Source organism: Kryptolebias marmoratus, linkage group LG20 (genome assembly GCF_001649575.2).
Source record: "Kryptolebias marmoratus isolate JLee-2015 linkage group LG20, ASM164957v2, whole genome shotgun sequence".
In the NCBI taxonomy this organism is placed as follows: Eukaryota; Metazoa; Chordata; class Actinopteri; order Cyprinodontiformes; family Rivulidae; genus Kryptolebias; species Kryptolebias marmoratus.
In genome coordinates this window covers 8,046,541-8,054,341 of record NC_051449.1, presented here as the reverse complement: position 1 = coordinate 8,054,341, position 7,801 = coordinate 8,046,541, and the positions used below count along the sequence as shown (strand labels likewise).

At 36.2% G+C, this 7,801-nt stretch overlaps 1 protein-coding gene across 1 annotated transcript in view; it reads left to right on the top strand.

Moving 5' to 3' along the window:
* The first annotated feature begins 7,261 nt into the window (after positions 1-7,261).
* Positions 7,262-7,801, top strand: part of pter (phosphotriesterase related) — a 4,296-nt gene continuing 3,756 nt past the window's right edge. The window contains exon 1 of the mRNA XM_017425940.3: positions 7,262-7,358. The gene's annotated coding sequence lies outside the window, so the exon portion shown is untranslated. The remainder of the gene's footprint in view (positions 7,359-7,801) is intronic.

Below are 7,801 nucleotides of genomic sequence, written 5' to 3'. Positions count from 1 at the left end.
CCATTTCAAGCTCCATCACTCCATGACCACCCTCATGTCTTATATAAACAGGCCTCCGGTCCTCGGGGTACTCATTCATAGCAGGAAATTCATTGCAGTCAAAGAGGAGAAAATCTGCACCAGCTCACCATGAAGACCCCGCTGCTGGCCTCGGCTGTTATCTTAGGACTCTTCGGCTCCTTTGCTGCTGTTCCTCCTCCTGCTCCTTTCCCCGTCCCGGTTCCTTACCATGCCTTCTGCAGATCTCTCTGGTGAGTAACATCTTCTGTTCATTTTGATCATGTTTCACCAGATTTAAGTCAGGCTTTTGATACAAATCCTGAAAACCTGAAGAAGAGTTGTTCTTCCTGAATGTCCCCAAACTGTGCTTCTTTATTTAGGCTCTTCGCGGCACCTTGCGCTGAAATCAGTACTACAATTGCCAAACAAATTCAAGCCTTCAGTCCTGAGTATATGGTAACAGAGCAGAAATTTAATGCTTTTCACACTAAATCAGTGTATTTAGTTTAACATGTGTTGTTGTTGCAGCTTGTCTCAGCCACTCCTTTGGAAATCAAAGCCAACCATACGTCTCCTGATGGCATCAACGCACAGAACATCACCTTCTCATTTAGTGTCACCACTTTGACCAGTGGCTGCCGTGTTTCTGTAAGTACCCGCTAAGTGCTGTTTTTACTGCCAATGCTGTTATTTTTCATTTCTTTTATTTTTTTTTCTTTAGCTGATGGCGTCTTTTTTCCTGTTTCACTCCTCAGGCTCAGTCCATCTCTCTGGGATTCACCAGTCTTCTCGATGACGGCCTCAATTACTGCAACCTGTACAAGCTACTGTCAGGTGAGGGAACGAGGCCGGCTCCAATAAAAAAATAACTATCATCATTTGAAAAATGTGAATTGACTTGATGTTTCTGAATGTTCTGATTGTAGCCAGTGGACTGAGCTCAGCTCCGGGTTTTTTGGAGTTGACCAACGAATGGGCCTGCCTGGGGTACGGAATGGCCAAATGCAAAGTCTAAAGAAAGCCTCGGAGAAGGAATCATCTGCGCAAATTACTGCATTTGTTTGTTGGATTTAAATAAAAAAAGTCTGGGGACTGGAACAAAGTTTTTGACTCTGTAACATTTTTATAACTCTGTGCTGAGAAAAATGACCAATAAAAGTTGCAGTTTTATCATGCAAACCGGAGGTTTCTGCTTTTTTCTTTCGTGCAATCGGTTGTCATTGTCTTCTTCATTCTTCGAAGCACGATTCTTGTCAGAATTGTGATAACATAATAAAACAGTAATGAGCACATGTTTTAAAATATGTTCAGAAATGAACTGAATTAAATGAGGTTATTTAACACAAAAAGGCAAAATGTTAGTGAACGACAAAACTCTAAATATGCTAAGATTTTCTGTGTAGAATAAAACTAAAGCCAATATTTGTGCAATTGACCCAGTTTTTAAAATCTTTTTGCTGACTTTGAATCCATTCTTCTAATAAATAGTCATGTGTATGACAAATGAATGTTTCTTTTTTTTTTACATAAAACTTAAAGACATGGACAATGAAATATTTTTTTAACTAAAACACAATCCAAAAACAACAGAATACTGACAAAAATCACTAATTTTAGTATTTATTAGTAAGTCAATGCACAACAATAAAACTGTCGCAATATTTCCATATTTATATGTGAGGAAATCATTTAAAGTGGATCATCACTTGTTTCAGCCTGAATAAGCTGCACTCAGTCTTCAATAAAAGGAGACATTAAATAGCAAAACTGATCTTTTCACAAACTTTCCTGGCACTGGAATAGACAGAACTTGAACTTCTTGCTCAACATCCAGCAGGAGGACATCGACTCAGCGCAGACTGTGGGGACAGGTATTTAACTTCTGACCCCATTAGCTGCGTGAATTTTTTAACATGTTCTGTTTTGCAACACATGCTTCACACAGAATGCACTAACTGTGCTCCAGTACAGCTGGTCTTCAGTAGAAATAATCATTAACACCTCTTTATATAACCGTCTGATGCAAAAATTACGTCACAAAAAAAAATATATATCTCAAGGCAGCATGTGTTTGAACGGCTTTGGGTTTGAATATTAAGCTAAAATTTGCACTGGAGTAGGAAATTTAAAAATGCTAAGCAGATCTTGTAGAACTCAATTTAAACAAAACTGAACCAATGAGCTGCTGCTAATTTTCTGTAAATTACTTTAACCTAAACAACAGAAATGTTCTCCTTATTTAAATAAAATAAAAATTGTTATTGCATCAAATGTTAGAAATCATTAACACAAATATGATGAGGGCATTCACTCATTTTTTTAATGTTTATTCTTATGATTGTTTATCCTTGTTTACACACTTTCTTTAAGTGTGTGTGGAGACTTTCGAACTAATTCCATTAGATCAATGTCTCGTGTTTTTGCGAGTGGCCTCCTATTCCCTGAATGTTGGGCTGCCAGACAAATTCACCGTCATAGTTTTTTTACCCTTTAAAGCCATTAATTTACATGCTGACCTCATTTTAAATTCAGTTATTATGTGCACGCTGTCATTATCAAATCATTTCTTGTTTGAAGTTATGCTAGAGACAAAAGTGGTTAATTTTTCGATCATCGGGTTATTAATCACGATTGAGTTCATGAATGTCTTATACTGTTTTTAGAGCGTTTAAAATCGCTTTTTAGTCCTGGCTAATGGCTGATTATCATCGACAGGTCAGATGACTTTAATAATCAGACATAATCTAAAGCAGAACAGCAGAGAATCAGGAGACCTGGCTGCATGCAGTATATGTTTATAGACTAAAGTGAGGTTTAAAAAAGGAAAGCAGCAAAGTTTAATGGCTGTCAATGCAATTAAATCATTAAGAAACAGGTCAGTTTCTCTGCTTGGTCATGTCAATGGTGTCAATGTTTGTAATGTTTGTCAATGTGCTGTAAAAGAAAGTATATATATTTCTTGTAATATGAATCACTAAGTTTGAAGCAGATGCTGATTTACTTTGTTTTAAGGAGCTTCTGCTTCCCAAACAACTATCTTCCTTTCACGTTCCAATTGAAATTATGCTTATAGGTTTTCTTTGTTTTTCTAAACAATCCAAAGTTGGTAATCAGCATAAGACTCTGTGCACGTCCTCCAAACTGCAGGACGGTCAGCAAACTGAATCCTTTAGCTGAGGATAATCACTAAAAGTGAACACGAGTAACGTGTTCACTTTTAAAGAGCAGGAATCTTGTGACAGAGCGAACGCTGAGCATTGTGCTGTCATGCTTTGAAATGAAAAATATAATACCGATCATTTTGAAATCAACCATTTTGTTCTGAGCTTGTGCAACAGACTGATGTAGAGAGAATGTAAACAACAACAACAACAAAAGCTATGGAGCAGCCAAGTTTGGTCTGGTGTGTGAGACGAGCAGAAAGAAGGATTAACTAAATTAGCCCAGGTAATAAATGGAGGAAAGAAAAAAAAAAAAGCCAAGACCATCTGAAAATAAACACACTGAAAAATCAAAATTAGGATAGAATACAGGCTATGATCGCCTACTAATAAGTATTTTTGTGATGTAATGACTTAAAGCAGAAAATCAGGTCAAGTAGCACAAATTTTTCTTTAATTTTAATGTTATTTACATGTGATTGACTAATCCTGGTGACAAAAACAAGCTGTAAAGTCATTCTTTAAATAAAAAAAACTCAGTCAGGCTGTAAAGGTTGTGCACTAAAATGTTAACAATATGAGGTATTTAGGCTTTATTATAAAAATAAATGTGCAAATTTATCTTTCCTATACCCCTCATCAGTTTGTTATAGGTTTGGCATTGTAAATCAATAAGCAACACAACAGCTTTTAAAATTTAATATCATAGTTGGCAATTGCATAAAAAAATTATTTGTGTATTTATTTGGTCAATTTGTAACTAATTTAAGATGTGTTAGAATTATAGTGAATTACACACATATCCTTTTAAGGTGTATTAGCTAAATTTGTACTTTACTATAGTTTATCTCTTAGAAAAGCACTGTAGCTATATGTTATTTTGGCTTTTATATAAAACATGACTGGAAAACACTAAAAAAAACTGCTCTACATGCCAAAAAGTCATACTTTTCGTTCCCTCCACATTGTTTTTTAATCAGTTATTGATTTACTTGTAGGTGTTGTAACAATCCAGAGCAAAAAGTCGTGACAGAGCAGCCTGTAAACATTAAAAAAAAGAGGTGAGCAACACTCATTTCTCATGGTCATGTAATTTACTGTTAGAGTAAATTAGAGGCAGTGTTTTAAGTTTAATTGTATTTTGCAACCTAGAGCTTTATTATCATTAGTTTTAAGTGTGTAATTGCATTTTTTGAGTTTGACGCTCTTTTTAGAGTCAAAGGCCACAAACTGAAGCACATAATAACTCAGTGTAATTAATCTCAGGGCTCTCACTTATTTAATAGAAGTGAAATGAAGCCTGGTGTCACATTCACATCACCAGAAACCGAGCATTTAAGTGCTTTAGGTTTTTAATGTGAGGTTTAAATCATTTTTTCTTTCCATTAACCTGTGTAGGTTTGGTGTGTGTGTATATTTGTGTGTGTGGATAAGAGGCAACATGACAGATCGTCACAGGACCAAAGCAAATGCAAACAACCACACACACACACACACACACACACTCACTGCTGTGGTCAGTTTGGAACAGATCCCTCCTTATAGCTCTTAACATCCATTATCTCACTCTTATTTCTGGAAACAAACTGCTCATTAATTCATGGAGCCTGGAGCTCTGGGCAGTTTAACCAGCGTGAAAATGAGGTAAAAAGAGCAGAAACAGGAAATCTCCACAATCCATTGACTTTTAATGCCTTTCATCTAATTTAAATTGGCTGATTGCACACTAGCCTGGCATCACACAGGAAGAAAATGTGTGTAATTTGTGGGCAGCAGTGTGAAAAGGATTTTTATTTATTTATTTTTTATTGTTCATCCAGCACTGCAAACGCTCTGTCTGTAGAGGGCACCAGATGATAACATTAGTGGTTTCTTCCTCTGGATAAAATTAGGACAAAAAGAGACAACTCTACAAAATAAAAGTGATGTCAATCATAGTTTTTTGTCATAAAAAAAAGCTTCATCTCTGATTTGTTGGCTGAATTGTTAAAGTTAAAACAAGCCAAAGTGAAAAACAGCAAAACAACAGCTAGAAGCTAAATACTCAAAACCATAACTAAATTGGGCAAAACTGTTACTAAAAGCTAAATTTGGCAAAACAGTTGCTAATAGTTACAATTTAAAAAACTGCTCCTAAAAGCTAAAAATGGCAAAGCACTAACTGAAAGCTGAATTTAGCAAAGATGGAGCTAGAAGCTAAAATCAACAAGACAGTAGCTAAAAGCTCAAATGAGCATAATAAGATTCAAAGTAGATTTAAGTGAAGACAATCTTTTTAAAAGAATTGAAGAGAGTTTGGGAGTTTGTTTTTGCAAAGTTAAATGATTTAAAAAGTATAAAAGTTACAAATCCTAAAAGTCTTAGTACACAATAACCGATTGAGCAAAAATTTTTGTATATGATTCGTTAAAACAGCACAAAATATGCAAAAGTAGTTTGGCTGCAAAGCAAAGCTTTCTGTTAAGAAAGCTGTCAGCAGTCAGAGCAGCCCAGTCCCTCCACTCCTCCTGTCTGCCTGCAGGGGGCAGCAGAGCTCAACCAGCTCGTCTCCCCACACCTTCATGCTGCTGAATGAACAGAAATGCAAACATGGACTGTCTGAATGAAGATGCAGCTTAAAGTAAAAACAATACAAACTGACAGGAGAGTAGCTGACAGAAATTTCTTTGTTCAGGCTGTTTATTTTGTTTTTAAACCAGGTTTTCTGACGTCAGAACTCAATGGGTGACTTGGTGGTAAACCAGTGCTCCAAAATCTAACTGTACATAAAAATAAAGTGCCTATTATTGCAAGAGCTGCTCCTCTGGACGCCTGTCACCATGAGTAAGATGGTTTTAGTCACTCCCTCCCTCTGCGAGTCCTCCTGTGGCTCTGTCTGCCTGTAACATGTCAGATATACAGATGAAGGGGAGATGACATTTTCTCTTGTCAGTAATGAGAACCCCTGGAGTGGAATGATACTGTTTCATGACTAATAATGCTTAATAAGATTGCATGTTTAAACTTAGTAATAACTGTACCTCTGATGATTTCACTGCTTTTGTTTTCTCTGCTTGTCCGTGTATTATTAGTAGCGCTGCTTGACTGTGAGTTCTTTTTAATTCATTTTACAAATAGTTCAAATTTGAGCACTGTTGTTAATTTAATCTCATCTGGTCAGTAAAATAAAACGAGCCTGATCTATTCTGAATGTAAAAAGGCAAACTCAGCCCCCCCATATGCAGCTCTCTGATCTATAGTATGGTCATCTTGCTGACAAATAGATGGCATATAAGCCCCACAGCATGTGGGTTTGTTCAACCATTTGCAGCGATGGTGGTGGTGACTGTGCACAGGGCAGTTCCCTGCAACAGAAGACCAAATGCTGCTGTGGAGACCATCTGCTGAACGGAGAGCAAACAGAAAAAGTCACAGTCTGTTTCCTGAAGCATGCATCATGCTCACATGTCCACTGTTTCATTGTGCTTATTGAAAAAGATTTGCTAAAATGGAGAATTGATGTTAAATTGTTTGTTTTCTCGTACTGACAGGACGCTTTTAGGTATACAGTCTATAAGTGGTAACCAAACATGTTTCAGATTGTTAATTCGAAGCTCATGGAAAGATATAGTGTTGCTGCTTTTCAGTTTTGCTCAGCGTGAGCTTCCATTAGGAAAAATAAATCACATTCGGCAAAACTTTTATTTAGTCTTTTTAATTATGTATTCAACACTTTTATTAGGGTATTGTATAAACATAATAATAATAATAATAAGCAGTACTAGTGTTGTAAGCTACCTTTTGCTAATTGTAGCTTAGCTAGGCATTTGTTTATAGCTAGCCTTTAGCTTTTAGTTAACATTTTGCTTCATTTAGCTTTAGCTAGTGTTCTACTTCTTCTAGTCTTAACTTAGTTTTAGCTTCTTCAGCAAAGCTATTAATCAGTTATCATTAATCAGTTATTATTATTATTATTATTATTATTATTATTATTATTATTATCATCATCATCATCATCATCATCATCAAAATAATTCTGGGTAAGGTCTGCATAAAGTATCTGTAAAAATAGCCCAAGAAGATGTTTTAACTATAAAAGACTAAAATCTCGCAGTTTCTCGCGATATTTGACCTGCACCGTGACGTGTAGCTGAGTTAATCCGGATCCGCTGTCTGTCTCTGTTGGAGTCAACCAGGGTAACAGTGAACAGAAACAAGGTCAGAAAGCTGTTTTAAGAAACCTTTCACTTTTAAAAATCAGTTTTGTGAAACTTTAAACTTTACTCTTTCTGCGTTGCACCACCGGCCTCAATGCACGTTGTTGTTGTTTTATGTGATTATAGTTCATTTTCACGTTGTTGTCACAATCACCAGCTTATGAATAATTCATAACCGAGCTTTTAGTTTGGAAGATAAAACTAAGTGAAGCTTTAAGACTTTTTAACAAAGTTCAGGACCTTCTCTCAGCAGTCCAAAGGTCCTTCTGGTGCATGCGCTATAAAAATAGCATTGTAAAAGTCTGTGCACACCAGTGACGTGCGGTGAGGTTCATGGTTGGTGAGGCACAGAGTCAGATTTACAAATATATAAATCCAAAAGGGTAGCTTATTCAATTGGCTACTGGTTATTTCATATCTCATCAGCGTTCTTCACACTCACAC